The following is a 21,119-nucleotide window of genomic DNA, read 5'->3' on the forward strand; positions in this document are numbered from 1 at the left end:
CCACTCTAGGGAGTATTGTAGTGCTCCCCCTGAATGGTCCAGGCATCAGAAGAGCATCTTCAGAAGACCTATGATCCTCACTATCACTGCCCTTGTGGAGGCATGACTCCTATTATAATGCTGCTCTGCCTCTGTTCTTGGGTGGCAGAGAGGTGTCATAAGCCACCTTTTCATTGGATAGCCCTTGTCACCCAGCAGCCATCCATCCAGTCGGGAGCACTGAAGAGGCTCGGCACCTGGGAGTATCTGAGGATATAAATGTCATGGGAGCTGCCAGCGTACCGTGCACAGACTTGCAGAATCTTCATCCTGTGTTCGCAAACTATCTGGAAGTTCATTGAGTGGAACCCCTTCCTGTTGATGAAGGCACCCGGCTGACCCACCAGCACCTTGATGGGCAAACGTGTACAGTCAATTGTGCTCTGGATGCGGGGGAATCCAGCAATCGCTGCAAAGCCTCTGGCTCGCTGAGCCTGGCTGGCCTCATTTATGGAAATGTATAAATGTCATCTGAACAGAGCATCAATCACCAGCTTGACGCAACTGTGGAAAGCTGATTGGGACACTCCACAAATATCCCCCACTGACCCATGGGAAGAGCTGGAGGCATGGAATTTGAGGGCCATTGTGACTTTCATAGCCACTGACGTTTCCACCCACACAGTTGGAGATGATCTCAGGCCCAATCATATGACAAATGGAGGTCATGGTCTCCCTGGAGAAGTAGAGCCTCCTTTGGTATTGCACCTCAGACATATTGAGGTAGCTGCATCACTGCCTGTAAACCCTGGCAGCAGGATAGTAGCATCTTCTGCGGCCCCTTCTACCTTGGACTACTTGCTGGCCCCTTGTGCCTGCACCTCTCCTCCCACAGGTCGCATTGGGACTCCTTTCCCTTCTGCTCTCTCTTCCTCTTCAGGGGAGGTGCCACCAGCGGAGACCACTGTTGTGGTGTCTTTGATGAACAGAGCACAGGAGACTCAGGTACAGGTTACGAGCGTTTATTCAAGCAATTGCATGGAGGGCACCATCTCAATGCAGCTTGAGACAGTACTCTGCTAAACTACAAGTGTTCATCATATTTATACATTATTGGTCACGTACAAGAACAGTTTCCAGATTTCGATCTTGTCAACATATAGGTTAACATTAAACAGACAAGTCTCTGGTACAAAGGTACATGCATCATCTGACCCTACCTTCACCCAGGCAGTGACCTACCTTCCTATCTAAGCTGGGACCATCTGTCCTTCCCCTATCTGTTGAAGAACACACTTAATCTATGTTATTGCCATCCTCTGACTCCAGTCTAACTCCCAGGACCTTGCTGGTGATTGCAAACCCTGAGGGTGTACAAAGTTTGAGAGTGTCTAAGGTTCATCTGGTTTAATTGTTTAATTGTTGATTTACTGATTTGCGCTGGCCTGCCTACAGATTCTAATTTAAGTAATTCATTCCCTTATAATGAATTCTCCCTTACAATAAATTCTCATTTATTTTCTTCCCCTTAACACCACAATCACTATTCCCAGGGTAACAGAAGGGTGTCTGCTACCTGGTAGGGTCCACATGGTCAAAATCTCCCAGGGGCCTTGGAAACACCAATGAGTCCTGAAATGAAGCCTAGAAATGCTAAGACTGAAGCACAGAACAGGGATGAAGCTGTCAAGTTCAAATAAGCAACCAGCAGCAAACTATGTCCTAAATTCTTCACTACTCACAATGGCAATGCTGCTGACCCTTTTCATTCCGCTCTTGGATGATGCTTTGCAAAATGTGGGCTGCCCACCTGCCTGTTTTGTCCATGCGATGAGCACAAAATCATGCGGGCAATATAAAATCAGGTTCAATTAGGTTTTTGATGTCCTTAAGTAGCCTCTTAATTGATGGTGGATGCGGCTTTGATACCCGCATGTGCCCACCAACCTGAAGGTTGCGCGTGTGCGTGTTGACGTCGGAATTCTCACCCAACCTCTTCTCATGCTATTTTATGTCTGATCGGGTCGGGGGCGCGCCCACAAATGAGGTGTAAGATTCTGCCCCAATATAACTTTCATTTGTTCATATTCCCTCAAGAGGAAGGCTAACATAAGCCTGTAAAATATATTTTGTGCCTATAGTTTTAGCAATATCTACCCACGGTCTCCTAATTCTCTTTGCTCTTCCATAGCTCCTATCTCATCACCAAAAAGAAAATGCATTGATTTTTTATTAAAAATTTATAAACATACATGAAACCTCATCCCGCCCATGGATGAGGTTTCATGCTTTTTCCAATGCCCGCCAGTGCTCCTGGCCTGCCCACCGACCTTAAGGTTGGATGGGTAGGTCCACTAATTATGTTAATTACTTTGTCAATGGGCTCAATAGATCATTGACAGGTCGGCAGGCACACAGCTGATTCGACAGATGCCCCACCGACCTAATAATTGAAATGGGGCGGGGTGATGTCAGGAGTTCCGCCCGACATCATCCCGCATCCTTTTACGCAACGGCGAGTAGGCCTCGCCTCCTGCTCGCCGACCAGGAAATCCTGGCCCTAGTCTTCATAACTAAAACACTAGTCTCTCTCACTGGGCTGTATTACCTCTGTTGTTTAGCATTTGTTTTGGTCTCTCGGATTGGTAAGTTCAGGAAGTTTAATTTGAAAAGACTGACAAAGAAGCATTTCTTCATCAGCATTTTCCTAGTTTCCAAAGGCATGTGGATTGAATGTCAAGCTTAAAATAAAATGTCAAAAGTTATATTTTTGTCCTACATACAAGAAATATCATTTTCAACATAAGCATATAAAAATACACGTTTCTAATAAAAGTGTCAATGCTATCCATGGTTTTGATTAATTGATGTTAAAAATCATTACAAGATATTTCCTGCTGCTGGACCTTTGCTTCTGTCCAGAACTAGAGTGTGAGTTGGCAGTTTGACCTGTGTGTTTGCCTATACAATGCAGGAAGGCATTATTTTGACCCTGAGCCTGCAGAGTTAGAATGCCCACAATCTATCAATACAGTTAATGTCAAATGACAAGCAGGCAGGCCACAAAAAGAATCAGAGTGCTAGTTTTGAGGACAGTGGTACGTTTGTGTGAAAGGGAGTGCGAGAGAGGCAGAGGGATGTAAAAACACCATGGAAGATGCAGTTGTCTTCCTACTTCTCTGGAATTACAAAAAGCAGAGCATGCTGTGACATGGGAAGAACATTTTACCAACAACTGAAATGGAAATAGTTTGTCAAATAGTTAAACCATCAAATAAATATGTTGAATTAACAGTGTTATCTGAAGTTTTTTTGTGCTGCTTAAGTGGACTAACGTATCTGGCAAAGCTAAAACAGGATGCTGGATCATGGTGAACATCAACAACTGCTGTGAAGTTGCCAGACTCTGGGCAGAATTTTGCCCTTGACAGGCAGGCGGGCAGGCCCGACCGACTCAGCGGCATGTGGGTAGCCGATTGCCACCGCCTAAACGGGCCGCGCCGCCATTTTGTGTGGGCGGGCCAATCAAGGCCCACCCAGTGGGTTAGCGACTCCCGTGTAGAATGGGAAAATCGTTGCAGAGGTGGGCGTGTTCAGACCGCCGGTTCCAATGGGGAACTGGCAGTCTATATAAAGAGTGGCCAGGCAGCCTCGTTGCGGACATGCACCATGGCCACTCGAAGAGAGAGACAGGCTGCTCTCAGGGCACAGGAAGAGGAGGAGAAGGAGGGGGGCAGGCTCCAGGAGAGGCCAGCGGGGGGTCACTGTGCCCCTTGGTTCTCAGATGCCTGCCTTGCTTTCCTCCTCCAAGAGGTGTTGAACCATCAGGATATTTTGTATCCAGACGATGGGAGGAGGAGGGCCCCCCACGACACCAGGCAGGTGTGGCAGGAGGTGGCGGAGGCAGTAAGCGCCCATGATGATGTGCGGCGCACAGGAACTCAGTGTCGCAAGCGATTCAATGATTTGTTGCACTCTGGAAGGGTGAGTACCATGTGGGCCTTGGCCATTTTACCCAGCAGGTAGCGACAAGCATTTGTAATGTGTTTGGGAATGTAATGTTGGCTAGTGTCCTGGGTCACAGTGGAGAGGGCACTGGAGGAGGTGGCAGGGACAGAGGGTGCCGATGGTGCCAGCAGCTGGAGGACTGCGGGGGACCAGGCACCTGCTGAGTCATGCAGTGATGATGTGCCTCTGGAGATGTCACCAATGCAGCAGCTGTAGGACAAGCGGCAGGATTCATGGGAGCATCTGGCAGGGTTGCATAAGGGAGTGCTTCAGTTGGTCTTTGAGGTGGAGGAGTCCAGGCAGAGTGTAAGTGAAGGCATGAACCTCAGGACAGGGCTTCATGCTTTCTCCACTGAGAGATTGGCGATTCTCATGGAGAGGGGCTTCGATCGGATTGAGAGTCTTCTGATTGGGTTATGTTCTGACCTGCAAACCCTCACAGTGCTAATGGCCACAGGTGGTCATTGGCAATGTGGGAGATGTTCTGGGCACCAAGTGTCCCAGCTCGGTGCCCATCCATCTGCGGTGAGCAGGGTGGTCCAATGCGACCTCACGTCAGCGCAGCAGCTGCCTGTCACCTCTGCAGGCTCCTCTCATGGCGCTCCGGATGAGGGCAGCAGCTCCTCCGCCCCTCTGCCAGTGACCGTTGCATCCGTTGAAGCTGCGACAACTGGGGAGGTGCCAGTTCTGACGCCCACCAAGGTCATCGACGCCAACAGGACAGCAGAGTCAGCAGGCTGTCTCACAAGCCACTCCAAGCGATGGGGCGGCACCTAGACGTAGCACCCACAAACAAAAGCATAAGGCACATTAGGCACTCCACGGGTATGTCACTGGTGATTTTGTGTTGGCCTTAGATTAGGGAAAAACTAGTTATGTTTGTAAGAGAGACGTTCCTCTTTGATATCGGATGGAATAAAGTCCACTTTTCTGACCATGGCTGAGGGTGTTTCTTTTGTGCTGCATTTGTATGTTTCACAGACATCTCATGAGTGTTTGAGTGGACATTGATGTTTCTGCACTAAGCCCTTAGTTGCAGCTGATGAGGTGGAAGATATAGCACCTAAGTGCCACATGTGGAAACACCAGGCAATGCTGGTCCTGCTGATCCATGTGTGTGGAACCAGCTGAAGGTTTGCTGGATTAAATTGTCCCAGATGTCCCTGCCTCCTTGGTGTAGTAGTGGGTCTGCGTGCTGCCCCTCATCATCACCCTGTGCTTCCTCATCCTCTGAGCCACTGATGGATTCATCATGTGCAGCTTCATCCACTGCGTCAAGATCTTCATCGTCAACTGCATCCCCCCTTTCCAGCGCAAGATTGTGCAGAGTGCAGCATGCTACCACTATCACAGAGACACGATCTGGGGGGTACTGGAGTGCGCCCCCTGAGCAGTCCAAGCAACAGAAGCGCATCTTAAGAAGACCCCGATGGTTCTCTCCACCACAGCCCTTGTGGTGCCGTGGCTGCTATCGTACCGCTGCTCAGCTTCTGTTCTTGGATGGCAGAGAGGTGTCATGAGCCACCTTCGCAGGGGATAGCCCTTGTCACCCAGCATCCAACCATCCAGCTGGGCTGGAGCACTGAAGAGCCCTGGCACCTGGGAGTGTCTGAGGATGTAGGCGTCGTGGGAGCTGCCTGGGTACTTTGCACAAATGTGCAGAATCAGCATCCTGTGATCACACATTATCTGCATGCTCATGGAGTGGAAGCCCTTCCTGTTGACGAAGGCACCGGTCTCACCTGCTGGCGCCTTGATGGCCACATGTGTACAGTCTATTGCACCCTGGACATGAGGGAAGCCAGCAATGGCCGCGAAGCCTCTGGCTCGCTGTGTCCAGCTTGCCTGGTCACAGTGGAAGTGGATGAAGGTCAATGCCTGTCTGAACAGAGCATTTGTGACCTGACACAAGTGTGGACATCTGATTGGGAGACACCGCAAAGATCACCCACCGAGCCCTGGAAAGAGCCAGAGGAATAGAAGTGGAGGCAACTGTGAGCTTCAGAGCTGCTGGCATAAGGTGTCCACCCACACATTTAGGGGAGATCTCAGATATAGTTGACTGTCTCCCTTGAGAGATGGAGCCTCCTTTGGCACTGCAGCTCAGTCATATTGAAGTAGCTGCTTTGCCGCCTGTATACCCTAGCAGCAGGACAGTGTTGTCTTTTGCGGTCCCTTCCACCTTGGACATCTTGGCCCTGCACCCCTTGTGCCTGCACCTGGCCTCCCAACGGTGGCTCTCTTGGAGGCTGACTGTCCACTCCTGGCCTCCTCCTTATTCTATCCCTTCCTTCCTCCTCAGGGGAGCTGCCTCTATGGAGATGTCAGAACACATACCCAGGCTAAATGGGGGCCTCCGGAATACTGCAGGCCCGATAAATTTTACTGTCTGCAGACTGTTGCGCTGAAGCTTCAAAGTACGCAGAAAGCTCTTGGAAATTGATCTGAACTGCTAACTATCACACAGGCAAGTTTAAAACACTTTCTGCATTAAATATTTCATGATAAACAGGAACAACCCCTCTGAGGTCACATATCCCGCCAGCGCATGAGTTTTAATAAAAAATCTCCTACCCGCCTACCTGTTGGGCCCATGCGCCGACCTGAAGTTCACACGGGCCCCTCAAAATCCTTGTCGATTGGCCAGTCAAGGGCCTTAACAAGGCCTTTAATTAATGGCAGGCGCGCGTCATGTTGCATAGCGCACCCACTGATCTAAATATTGCGATGCCACGCACTGACATCAGGATGCTCCCTCCGCCACCCTCACGTCAGCCAGAAAATTCTGCCCTATGAGTGACCAACACCTCTGGCATATTTAATAGTCTGTAGAAAATGTAGAGCACGTCTTGTGGTGCAGTAGGTAGCATCCCTGCCTGAGCCAGAATCTCTGGGTGCAAAAAGTCCCACTTGATGGCTGAGGAAGGTGCACTCATAATATGGCCAAACAGATTGAGTATCAACTCGTAAATTCTTCCTCATATGCCAATGACAGATGGTAAGAGTGGGAAAGATTGCTGATCAGTCCTGTGATGGAAAGAAATTGGAGCCTCTACCATCACTGTCCATAGCTCCAGGCTACAATATGCATCTAAAAGTGCTTGCTAACACAGCAACTTGGACTCTTTCCTTTGTGGGGGGCTGGTTGGCCCAGTTGGCTGGATGGTTATTGTGGATCAGGTTAGTGCCAACAGCACAGGGTTCTCCCCTCATTCAGGCTGGGGTGGATTGGGGAACTGTCTCCTTGCCTTACCTGTGATGGAGATCATGGCACTGTGGGTCGGACCTTCAGGCAGAGAACTGAAGAAAAAAGAAAAGTAGTAGGAAGGGCAAGGTTACATGATGTTATGTAATAATTTTCTAATGAGGGTGTCAGCAACACACTGGACTAAACTAAATTTACATGGTAAATTTGTTATTCAAGGCTATCATTTATCAACTAGACAAGGAGTCTATCTGCAGATTAACCTTGAAAACTCTCTGTCAATCTTAAACATTTAAAAAAATGTATTCTGCATAATAAGAAAAGCCAGCTAATTCTGAGTTATTGTCATACACGCAAACCACATTTTTACTTTCAATGTTCCTAATTCTGATTGCTAATAACCATGCTCAAATCATGTGTATACAATTTAATTTTAAGATGACATTAATTAAATGATCTTAAATGTTAAATAAAATTGTTCCTTTATGATTTCATGGTCTGACTTCCTCCCTGATGATTTTGACAAGCATATATTGTGACTATAAAGACTTTTTGGCTTGTGAGATTGTCAAAATATTTTGGACTGTGTAAGGAACATATCTTTTTATTTTCTGTTGGACTGTGGATTAGAATTACAATTGTTGCTGGGCAAAAGACATGTCCACTAGAACAGGATAAGATATATATACAATGTTGCAGCCCTGGAACAGAGTGTGCCATTAAAGACAAGGTGGTGCCAGAAAGGAGCCCTGGACCAAGGGAGCTGCCTGACAACAGTATTTTAATTGGCTCCTGATGAGATGACCAGGGTTTTGTGTGAGAGCAGTGCAGAAAGCTCCTAGCCTGAAAGAAAAATTACCTAAAACCTTTCTCCTATGTGCGGAAGATTCCAGTAATTCAACAATAATAGCTAGTTGGCTTTTTCTCCCCATATCTCTGCAACTTGCTCTCTCTTTCTGAAAACTCCTGTCAAGAGATAAAAGGGGAAAATCACTGTTAGAGATATTGAAAGGCAAGTGCTCAACCAATGAACTAAATGCTGAAAGTACTAGAAGACCACCTTGTGTCATCAATAAGAGCTGGAAGGAATTTGGAAAACATTGATCAAAATCAACCCATCGAATCCCGTGCTCCAATATTGGTGCTACTGAACTGTGTTATCCCGCCTTTAAAATTCATGTTTTTGTGTGTCTTATGTTTCTTGTATAGGTGTGAATATGGATTAAGAAGGGGTAGAGTTTAGGTTATAGAGTTAGAAATTAGTGGTTCATATTTCTTTCTCTTGCCACTGGTTAAAGACAATTTCTTCAATAAACAGTTATTTACTTAGTAAGTTTACAAATCTGGTGCTTGTATTCTGTTAACATAAATGAAACAATTAGATGGGTTGATCAAACTTTTCCACATTTGCCATGACTTGGGGAGCAGCGGGTCTTGATAGTGCAGTGCACTATCCATAGTGAGTCGTGACAACTGTTTGATGTGAGATAGTTCAATAGAGCTAAATCTTATGTGTTTCATAAACTAGATTATTTTTGTTCATGGGATATGAGCATTGCTGGTATTTAATGCTCATCCCCAATTGCCTCTGAGAAGGTAATGGTGAGCTGCCTTCTTGAATTGCTGCAGGCCATGTGATGTAGGTACACTCACAATGCTGTTAGGGAAGGAGTTCCAGGATTCTGATCCAGCGACCGTGAAGGAGTGGCAATATAGCTTCAAGTCAGGTTGGTGTGTGAATGGAAGGAATCTTGCAGGTGGGGATGTGTCCATGTGTCTGCTGCACTTGTTCTTGGTAGAGGTCATGGAATGAAGAGGTGCTGCAGAAGAATGATTATTTTTCAGTCAATTCTTTAAGTTTAGGGGTTAAAGATAAATATAGCGCCCTCTGGTTAATATTTCTTGGACTATTTAACCTGAACTTTCCAACAAGTCAATTAATAAAAATTAATGAGTTAAAATTAATTTTCTATAATAAGGCACAGAATAGTTATATATAACCCATTGTGATGGTTATATATTAAAAATTCAAATTGATTCAATCTGAAAATACCTAAGAACATAAGAAATAGGAGCAGGAGCAGGAGCAGACCTTTGAGTCTGCTCTGCTAGGCAATAGGATTTTTGAAAATTATTCACTCATGACATGTGAGCGTCCCTGGATAGGCCAGCATTTATTTCCCATCCCTAATTGCCCTTAAGAAGGTGGTGGTGAGCTGCCTTGTTGAACCGCTGCAATCCATGTGGTGCAGGTACACCCACAGTGCTGTTAGGGAGCAAGTTCCAGGATTTTGACCCAGTGACAGTGAAGGAATGGCAATGTATTTCCAAGTCAGGATGATGTTTGGCTTGGAGGGGAACTTCCAGGTGGTGGTGTTTTCATGTATCTGTTGCCCTTGTCCTTCTAGATGGTAGTGGTCATGGGTTGAAAGGTGCTATCAAAGGAGCCTTGGTGAGTTCCTGTGGTGCAGTGCAGTGGCTGGCCTGATCTTGGTCTCGATCCACTTTCTTGTCTGTTCCTATAACCATTGGCATCTTATAGTTCACAAATCTCTCATCTCAGCCTTAAATATATTCAATAACTCAGCCTCCACAGTTCTCTGGGGTATAAAATTCTAAAGATTTATGAGTCTTTGGGAGAAACAATTCCTCCTCATCTCTGTCTTAATAGGGTGACCCCTTTTTGGAAAACTAAGCCCTTAGTCCAGATACCCCGATGAGAGGAAACATCCTCTCAAGCATTAACCTTGTCAACTCCCCTCAGAATCTTACTTGTTTCAGTAAGATTGCCTCTCATTCTTCCAAACTTTGATGAATATAGGCCCAACCAGCTCATAAAAGAACCCCTTCAGCCCAGGAATCAAACTAGTGAACATTCGCATAACTGCCTCTAATGCACATATATCCCTCCTTAAATAAGGGAACCAAAATGTACACAGTACTCTACATGTGGTTTTACCAACACCCTGTACAGTTGTAGTCAGATTTTCTTACTTTTATACTTCAGCACTTTTGCAATAAAGGCCAACATTCCACTTGCCTTCCGAATTACATGCTGTACCTGTATGCTAATTTTTTGTGATTCGTGTGAAAGGACACCCTTCCTGCAGTCTTTCTCCATTTAAATAATGTTTATTATAATAATAGCATGAATGTCTTCAGGAAGCAGGATTTTTCTATGGAACATGAATAAAAAGGAGCTGAGAAATAAATAGCACCTTCCACACTCTTCAAAAATCCCAAAGCAATTTATAATGATAGCATTACGAGGGATACTAAGGCAGGTTTAAATGCATGTATGTAAATGCACAAAATAGTACAAATAAGGATGGTGAGCTATAAACACAAATAGCCATGAGGGGATATGATGTAATAGCAATAGCGGAAATGTGGCTTAAAATGGTGAGGTCTGGGATTTTAATATTTAAGAATACAAAATATTCAGAAAAGATAGGGAAGGAAAAAAAGGGAGGTGGTGCAGTAGTTCTGATTAGGGAAGATGTCATAATGTTGGAAAGAGTGGATGTCCTTGAGGAGGCAAATGCAGAATCCATATGGTTAGAATTGAGAAGCAAAATGGGAATGATCAAGCTACTGGGGCTTATAAACTGAACAGTGAGTGTGTGAGAGAGAGAGGAGCAATTCTGCAGGGAAATCACAGACATGTACAAAAAGCATAGCATGGTGATATTGGGAAACTTTAATTATCCAAATATCAATTAAGGTAATGTTAGAGTAAAGGGTAAGGAAGAGGAGCAATTTCTGAACTGTGTTCAGGAGTATTCAGCATAGGAAGGAGGCATTGCTGGATCTGTTGATGGCAAATGAGAATGCCTAAGCAGACCAAGTGTCTGTGGGGAAACATTTGGTTAAGAGTGATCATTATATCATAAGATTTAAATTAGTTATGCAGAAGAGAGAAGAACAATCTAAAGTATAACTTCTAAATTGGAGGAGGGCAAATTCAATGGGATGAGTGGGGTTCTAGCCAGGGTAAACTGAACAATGAGTGATGTTTATGGAGAAATTTCAGGTATAAGCTAAGTACCTTCCAACAAGAAGGAAAGGTAAAGAGACCAAAGCCAGGGTTCCTTCGATGATGAGGGAGATACAGAACATGATTAAACAAAAAAAAAGAGGGTGTATGATGCATGTCAGGTGAATTCTTCAAGCAAGAGTCAGGCCAAATACAATAAGTTGTGAGGAAAAGTGAAGAGGAAAATAGGGCCAAAAAAGAGTAAATATGAGTTAACATAAAAGGGAACCCAAAAATTTTCTACTGGCACATGAATAGTAAGTGGTGAGGTGGGGGATATTAGGGAAAAAGAAGCGTGTTTACAGGCGCAGGGCAAGGCTGTTTATTGTTTACTAAGGATGCTGAAAAAATATCATTAAAAATGGAGATGCTGAAGGTAATGCATGGTATGATAATTGATAGGCAGGATGTCAATGTGGTTTTGTGAAAGAGAAATTATGTTTAATCAATTTATTGGAGTTCTTTGAAGAGGTAACATGCTGTGGATAAAGGGGAACCAGTGGATACTTAAATTTCCAGAAGGCATTTGATAAAGAGTCACATCAAAGGATATTTCAGAGACTAAAAGCTCATGCTGTAGTGGGTAACATATTGGCATGGTTAGAAGATTGGCTAGCTAACGTGAAACAGAGAGTGGGCATAAATGGGTCATTTTCTGGTTGGCAAGATGTAACGTGTGATGCTGGGGCCTCAACTGTTCATAATTTATATAAATGCCTTGGATGAAAGAACCAAAGGTATGGCTGCTAAATTTGCTGATGACACAAAGATAGGTAGGAAAGTAAGTTATGAAGAGGACATAAGGAGGCTACAAAGGGATATAAATAGGTTAAGTGAGTGAGCAAATATCTGGCAAATGGAGTATAATATGGAAAAATGTGAAATTGTCTATATTGATAGGAAGAATTAAAAAGAAGCATATTATCTAAATGGTGAGAGATTACAGGACTCTGAGATGCAGAAGGATCTAGGCGTCCTAGTGCATGAATCACAAAAGGCTAGTATGCAGATACAGCAAGTAATTAGGAAAGCTAATAGAATGTTATTGTTTCTTGTGAGGGGAATTGAATATAAAAGTAGAGAGGTCATACTTCAGTTATACAGGGCATTGGTGAGACCATATCTGGAGTAGTGTGTACAATGTTGGTCTACTTATTTAAGAAAGGGTGTAAATGCAGTGAAAGCAGTTCAGGGAAGGTTTACTAGAATAATCACTGGAATGGGTGGATTGTCTTATGAGGAAAGGTTGGACAGGGTGGGTTTGTATCCACTGAAATTTAGAAGAATAAGAGGTGACTTAATTGAAACATATAAGATCCTGAGGGGTCTTGACAAGGTGGATGTGGCGAGGATGTTTCCTCTTGTGGGAGAATCTAGAACTAGGGGTCACTGTTTAAAAATAAGGGGTCATCCATTTAAGACAGAGATGAGAGAACTTTTTTCCTCTCAGAGGGTCATGAGTCTTTGGTACTCTCTTCCTCAAAAGGTGGTGGTAGCAGGATCTTTGAATATTTTTAAGGTAGAGGTAGATAGAGTCTTGATAAGCAAGGTGGTGAAAGGTTATTGGGGTAGGTGGGAATGTGGAGTTGAGGTGACAATCAGATCAGCCATTATCTTACTGAAGGGCAGAACAGGCTCCACGGGCCGAGTAGCCTACTCCTGCTCCAAATGCATTGGAACTGCTCTTTTGAATTGGAACTCGCTGTGTACACGGGTGGTGCAAGCAGTGATGATGAATTAGTTGACGGAAATAAACTTACAGGGCTACGGAGATAGTTGGGGGAATAGAATTAGCTGGATTGCTGTACAGAGGGTCAGCATGGCTTCAATGGGCTGATAGGCCTCCTATGCTTTAATGACTCCATGACATTGCATTTGTATCCATATTGCTTCACAAACAATAGCAGCAACCAAGTTATGCAGAGCAATATAAAATAAATGAATGTTTGGAATGGTTTATTTAGTTGAGTGTGAGATGTGATCAGGATACCAATGGAACACCCTGCTCCTTTCTTGAATAGTGTTGAGAGATCATTTACATCATGCAGATCAGGCAAGTGGGGGCTCAATGAAGTATCAGTATAAAAAAAGTGCTGTTTTGCAATAAGGCAACATTTCAGAGTAACGCCTTCTGTATAAACATTAAATCTTTAACAATTAGGCAGCAAAGGATTGAAACTTTGGCTAGTTAAGCCATCCATGGAACATTCCAAGTAAGGAGACATTCATTTATTCTTGTTATCTTATGTTTATGGGATGAATTCAAGGAGTCTTGAAGGACCACACAACCACTGTGTTATCTAAGATAAGATAGTCAAACAGATGGATGTTAGGCTAAAGACAAAGAGAATGATTGACAGGGTCACAAGGACCTTATGAATAAGGGTGACTTTTTTAAATTAATATAAGGAAGGTATAAACTCTAGACTAATAGAATGTCTTTGGAGTGGAACTAGACATGTAAAGGTGAAGGGAAAACAATCCAAATTTGATTACCTAGGAACCTTGTGATGTTAGTCAGGCTGTATATCAATGCCTTATTCACTATTTAACTGCTTAATAGGTATAACCAATATTTTAACTTCTTTACTGCTTGGCCGGAATTTTCTGTCCCATTAGCATCGGGTGTCATGGCGGGTGTTAGCAGACAACATGGCGAGAAGGCCGAAAACCGGTTTCATGACATTGTAAAACCAGTTTGCGATTGTCCACTCCAGCCATCAATGGCAGGTTGCCTTTCCTGCCACTGCACTTCAGGAATGTCATTTTAATACATCTGTATATAAGTATAAGCCTTGCTCCCTGGAGTCCTCACCCCACGCTGGATCATCCTGGCATGTCAACAGGAAAACCTTCCGGCCCCACCTTGAGAAGTGTGATGAGCAGAAGTCAGGACTTAGTGTTAGGGCTTCACTCACATGGCGGGCATCCGAGCAGCAGAAGATGCTGGGGCACTACAGCTATCGGACCTTGGAGGAATTTGTGCATCGCATGCTGGGGGGATTTTCATGGACACGGCTCTAGTGTAAAGCCGCTCACAGAAGGTGGAAGGTCTTTGCTGATGTCTGGGGTCTGCTTCGGAACATCGGGTGCTTGGCCATGCACTGCTACAGATAATCGTTGAGAGGAAGGTCCAGGATGCGTGGGAGAGGAAGGTGTAACTGGGGGTGGGGGGCGGGGGGGCAGTGGGGGGAGCTGGGGAGAGGAATGTCTAGGTTTTACTGGGCGAGGAAGGTGTGCTGGGCAGGGGGTGGAGGAGGAGGGGGGTGAGGTTGGGAGGGGTGAAGAGGGAATAGGGGAGGAGGGTGTAATGGGGAAAATGCAACACCTGGGGAGGTAGGTGTAAGGGAGGAGGAATGTGTAAGTGAAGGAGCGGGCAGGGGGGAAGTAGTTCAGAGGGGGCAGGACTTTGGGGGTAGGAAGGCGTCCGGAAGTGGGAAGGAGTCTGGGAGAAGGAAGGAGTCTGGAGAGAGGAAGGAATCCAGGGGAAGAAGGGGTCTGGAGGGGAGAAGGAGTCTGGTGGGAAGGGGAGGAGGGGGGGGTGGTAGAGATGGAGGAGGGAATAAGGGTGGAGGAGGCAGTAAGGGGGGGATGTCCATGTGAACGTGTAAGGGAGGGGCCTGTGGAGTCGATGACTGCCTCCTGGGGGAATGACCTGAGGGTGGGCGTGATAGGAGGGAATGGTGAATATGAGAGAGGGCAGGGTAAGTCGGTAGGGTGGGAGGGTGAGGGTGTGATGGTAGTTGTGGAAGGGACAGCGAGGGTGGATGGTGGAGACTCAGAGGTAGGCACGGGCCCTGGGGGTGGGAAGGAGGAAGTTGGGAGATCAGTGTCGATGGGGGTGGGATTCTTGGGAAGATAAGGGAAGGATAAGCTACACTTTCACCTGGACATTCTGTAAAGAAAAGGGTTCTGGTTGGTAGGCGACAGTGGGGAGGTGGAAGGTGATGCCAGCGGGTCAACAGCTATGGGGGAAAGGGCATGGGTGACTGGGGGAGGGGAAAGGGTGGGGTAGTGAAAACAAACATTACAACAACCATGTTTCTGAAACCGAAAGTGAGCGGAGCCTCACGTTGGACGGGCACAGGTGCAGCATGGGAATGTGATCAGTGGGTGGGCGGAGATGCAGCTCAGCTCAGATGGACAACTGAGAGTGAACCCCAGCAGGCAGCATTGAAAATGCCCAGGACATTGAGAGGACTGTGATGGATGAAGGCTCCACATGCCTGGGAGAGTGCTTGCATCATGAGACTCTGAAAGGGCCTGCAACACACACACTTCTCCCTCCAGAATCACTTATGGTCCGGCTGCGTGCAGCTGAACTGCTAGTTGGGGGGATGCGCGGGAGGACTTGTGAAGCCTGTCAATGAAGCTGAAAGTTACCATTACACATTATTCAGTGAAAGTGAATATATTTTCGGATTAAAAAGTGACAAAATGTGTTCACCCCCCGCAACCGCTTGTGATCAGAATTTCTGAACTCTTCCAGGCATACCACTTATTCCTGGTGCTGCCCTGACATCTGCAGCAGGAATGGAGACAGCCTGTGCAATGGTTGACCCTGTTGCCTCTGATCCTCTGGGATAGATCCTCTGGGAGCCAAGGCCTTAGGGCCTCAGCTTGGTTTGGCTGTCCTCCCGTAGACCAGCTGCTTCCTCTGTGATGACGGAGCATGAGATTGGGGGGGTGGGGACACACAGGGGGAGAACAGCATCTGAGATTCCTGAGTGGATGACCCAGGGGTGTCCAGCTGCTCCTCCCTTCGTGCGCCCGAGAACCCCGGGCTGACTTCTTGAGGGAAGGAGCAGCTATAGGTACCCCATTTCCATCTCGGTTGTCACTGCAGGAACTCACCCATGGCTACCGCAATGGAGTGCAGGTCCACGCACATCTCAACGTTCTGCTGGACCAGGGTCTTTATGGTGTCTGCCATCCTACCCATGGAGACCTCCATACATGCACACGTGGACACCGCTTCATCAGAGAACAGGCAGATGCACTCCTCTGACTCAAGTTTCACTCTGTTGAGGGCTTCCAGACGATCTGCATGATGTTCCCATGTCTTCTGCAACTCTCCACGATGAATTGGAAAGCCAAATCCAGAGGCTCGTCACCTGACTCAAACCTCACAAGTCCCTCTTCCCCTGCAGTTCTCCAAGTGCCGGGGAGTTCATCTGAACTTGCCTCCTCATGCTGGGGACGCGTGTCCGAGCGGTGACCACCATATGGTGAACTAGGTCCCACCACGCTACGTGTCTCTGTGCTGGTGGAGGGTGCTGGTTGCTTGACAGAGCTCCCTGTGAACCAAAACTGAAACAATTAGTGCATTGCAAAAGAGTCAGAAGCAGGAGAGAAAGCAATCACAATTGCGTTGAGAGAGGGATGATGTGGTGCAGGATCCTCATGTGGATGTTTGCCACCGACCTCACTGTTGCTGCAGGCACGGTCCACATCCTTACTAGTCAGCATGATGGCACACTCCTCAAAGTGAGTGAGGGGTCCAATGTAGGCCACTCACCCCCAGTCTGGAAACTCTCTCTGCTGCAGTGAGAAAGCTTCTCCTGTCTGCAAACAGATGGAGAGTGTGAGCAAGACACATGGCACTGTCTGGAATGTTTGTGTGGTGAGCAGAGCCATGGACAAGATGAGGACGTGACTCCAGCGAACATGAGCCTGATGGAGATGTGAGGGTGCACGTGAGAGTTAGTGATGTTGTCCCTTGACCTGTGAGATCTCTGTGGATGTGTGATGGATTTGTGAGTGTGAGTTGAGAGTGAGGAGAAGAGTGACTTATGCTGGCGGGATGGATGAGATCATTCATCTGCTTCCTATCCCTTGAAGAGTGCTGGCTCTGTGCAGGGGTGGCTTTTAAATATGACGGCCAGTTCACTGAAGGTCTGAGGTAATGGCGGGTGGGTGAATCAGAAACCAGCAGATTTCCTGGAAATTAATTATTAATGAGATTGGAGGTGGGTAAAATATCTTCCCTCCCGCCCGCTACAGCACTTAGTGCAAATCTGGGATGATTCCGCCCCTTGTATCATTAAAACCATATACATTCTGAAACAATTGGCTCCCTTTGTGTCTTTGATCATCACAGATGGAATCTAATATAAATTTCTTACAGTCTACTTGAATAAAATGTGCAATTTCATATTGGAGACTAAACTCACAATCTTTTGACTGAAAAGTTAGAAGTGCTGCTCTGAGCCAAGCCTGCACCTGAACACGTCAAAAATCTCAACATGAATACACATAGGCAGGGGAGATAAAAAGCGGATCGATTTTGAAGTCAACTATTTCATCTGTAATTTATTGACAATTAGAAGCAAATAAATGTTCCACGTATTTACATCTGTGATTCAGAGATTCCAATAGTTAATGCCTAAGGCAGAATTTTTTGCTTGGCAAGCGGACACGTGCCCAACATGCTCAAGCATAAAATAGCGCACGATGACGTTGGGTGAGTGCAGGTGCCGGAGCCATGCCCACCAGTAATTAAGAGGCCACTTAAGGCCATTAAAAAGCTAACTGATGCAGATTTATCATTGCCCGTGTGACTTCACGCACATCGCACAAGCAAAACAGTCAGGCAACCAGCCGACGATTTCTAAAACCTCATCCACGGGTGTGATAAAAGAGGTCAGCAGCGTTGCCAGTGTCAGTAGTAGGGAGTTTGGTATATAGTTTGCTGCTGGTGACTTATTGGTACTTGGCAGCTTCATCTCTGTTCGGGGTTTCAATGTTGGTATTTCCAGGCTTCATTTCAGGAATCCTTGGTGTCCCCAAGCCCCCCAGAGGATTCAAACCATGTGGACCCTTCCAGGTATCAGACAGCCTTCCGTTACTCTGGTAATGGGGATTGTGGTTTCCGCTGGTGGCATCTCCTCTGTGCAGCAAGGGAGGGGCAGAAGGGAGAGGAGACTAGGTGTCCAGGGGAAGGGCCTGTGGGAGGACAGGCGCAGGCACAAGGGGTACATGGCCAGCAGGAGGTCCAAGGTGGAAGGGGTGGCGGAAGACCACTATCCAGCTGCCAGTGTTTACAAACGGCGATGCAGCTACCTCAACATGTCTGGGGAGCAATGTCAAAGGGAGACAGTGACCTCCATGTGTCAGATAATTGGGCCTGAAATCAGCTCCGACTGTGTGGGTGGACACCCCATGCCAGTGGCTCTGAAGGTCACAGTGGCCCTGTAGGTCACAGTGGCCCTCAACTTCTATGCCTCTGGCTCTTTCCAGGGGTCAGTGGAGCATCTGTATGGAGTGTCCCATTCAGCTCTCCACAGTTGCATCAAGCTGGTGACAGAAAATTTGTTCAGGCGGATACTGACATTTATTCTTTATCGCATGGATGAGGCCAGCCAGGCAGAGTGAGCCAGAGGCTTCACAGCCATTGCTGGCTTCCCCCGCCCCCAGGGTGCAATCAACGGCACACACGTGGCCATCGAGGCATCAGCAGGTCAGCCGGGTATCTTCGTCAACAGGAAGGGCTTCCACTCCATGAATGTGCAGATAGTGTGAGATCACAGGGTGCAGATTCTGCAAGTCTGTGCAAGGTACCAGCAGCTCCCACGACACCTACATCTTCAGACGCTCCCAGGGGCCAGGCTCTTCAGTGCTCCAGCCCAAGTGGATGGATGACTGCTGGGTGACAAGGGCTATCCTTTGAAAAGGTAACTCATGATGCCTCTCTGCCACCCAAGAACAGTGGCAGAGCAGTATTACAATATGAGTCATGCCTCCACAAGGGTGGTGTTAGAGAGGACCATAGGTCTTCTCAAGCTGCACTTCCAATGCTTGGACCATTCAGGGGATGCCCTACAATTCACCTCAGAGTGGGTGGTTGCATGCTGTGCTCTCCACAATCTGGCACTGGCAAGGGGGATCCCACTAGAAGAAGAGGATCTTGACACAGCTGCACAGGCCACAGAGGATGAATCCAGTAGTGAGTCAGAAGAGGAGCATGGTGAGGAGAACACTGAGGGCATGGAGGCAGAGCTCAGTAACCTCCAGGGAGGCAGGGACATCAGGGACGCCTTAATCCAGCGCTCCTTCAGCTAGTCTAACAAAGATCAGCTTCAACCTCATGCCAGGGCTGCCACCTCCATCCTGGATATCCGAAATGATCCTTTCATTTGAACCCAAAGTCCACTGAAAGCCTGTGCAATTAAGTATCCAGCCACTCATGTCCAGCATTACATAGTGGCGTATCCTGCACCAGAAAGAAAAAATGTGAAGCACACTCCGGCCATCAGAACCAAAGCAAATTTAATGTTATCATCACATTCAAATCATCATGACATTACAATTACCGGTGTTGATGTCCACACCAGCAGACATATAAACCAAGCATAAATGAACAGAAAAACTGTCCCTCTAATGTTCATGTGCCTTAAAGTTAATGTTTGTGAGTGCTACTTCTTGGTGCCTCCCCCTCGTTGGCAGCGGCATTGGAGACAGCCTGCTGACCCTGCTGTCTTGTTGGCCTTGATGACTTTGGCAGTTGTCCTTTGGCCAGTGGAGCCTGTGCTGGCCCCGCCTTGGGGGGAGTGGCCAGTGCCATGGCTGGCATCTCCCCAGTCATCGTAGCCTCAACAGATGCCATGGTCACTGGCAGAAGGGTGGAGGAACTGCTGGCATCATCCAGAGTGCCCTGAGAGGAGCCCGTAGAGACGAAAAGCAGCTTGTGCGCCAATGTGAGGTCACTCTGGATTTCCCTGCTCACCATTGATGGACAGGCATCTGAGACACTGGGTCTCATCCATCTCCCACACTGGCACTCACCATCTGAGGTCATTACTTATGTGAGGACTTGCAGGTCCGAGCACAACCCAGGAACCCCTGATTCTGTCCCTGGAGTTGTCTCTCCATGAGAATTGCCACTGTCCCAATGGAGTAGGCAGTGCTCTTGGCAATGAGGTTTAACACAGTGCTTATGCTCCGCATGGACTCCTCTACAATGGAGACCATGACATCCAGACCTTCATGGATCCCCACTTAATTGTCCCGCACATCTTGCTAGACATCCAGCATCTGCTGCCTAATGGACAACTCCAGGGGCTCATCATCTGCCTTTGACTGAGCATTGTTCTGGTCCCCAGCAGTCCTCCAACTGCCGGCGCCTTGGGCACTCTCTGCCTCCACTTACACCTCAAGCGAGTGTGAAGTGCCCTCATCAATATGCACCAACATTCTAGTTGCTGATCTAATGCCCACCAAGGTGCTTGTATCTTCACCGGTGCCTGCTTCAGAGAGGGGGTATGACGCAGGTACAAGTGAAGCCCAGTGGTCCTCTGGCATCAGGGGTGGCTCTTCGGGTCCAGAGAGCGAGTGTATGCTGCCAAATCTAAAAGGGAGAACAAAGACATGTCATTAGTTAAAGTCATCACACTGTCACTGTGCATGCCAGACACTCTGGTGAGACAATGGAGATCTGCATCATTGTACCATCGTCTTTCAATGATCAATGGGGTCTCCAAGTTCGAAGCTCCCATCAGTGAAGAAACTACACTGGATTGGTTGCACAATCCGAAACTCTCTCCTCTGTGCACTGCACTCTTACCTTCGTCTGGCATCCCTGCCTCTCCACGCCCAGTTGCACAGGGATTGCGCAGGCTCTCCAGCTCAAGGGGATCCTGCTAAAACCTGCTGAGCAGCAGCGAAACGGGCAATTCTCCACCTGTCCATAACCTCTCTGCTTGGTTATGACTCGTCTTTTCCCGAAAGGTCAGAGGAGCATTGATTAGTCCACTCTCTACCTGCAGCACCATTGCAGCCGGGCCAATCCCATCTGAGGAACACCTCGCAGGGCACATCTGTGTTGTGGCCCTGGAGCTGCAAGGCACTCAGTCCAAGCAGCCAGGGCTCGTTCCCTTGGCCAGCTCCGGTGTC

This window comes from Carcharodon carcharias, chromosome 4 (genome assembly GCF_017639515.1).
Source record: "Carcharodon carcharias isolate sCarCar2 chromosome 4, sCarCar2.pri, whole genome shotgun sequence".
In the NCBI taxonomy this organism is placed as follows: domain Eukaryota; kingdom Metazoa; phylum Chordata; class Chondrichthyes; order Lamniformes; family Lamnidae; genus Carcharodon; species Carcharodon carcharias.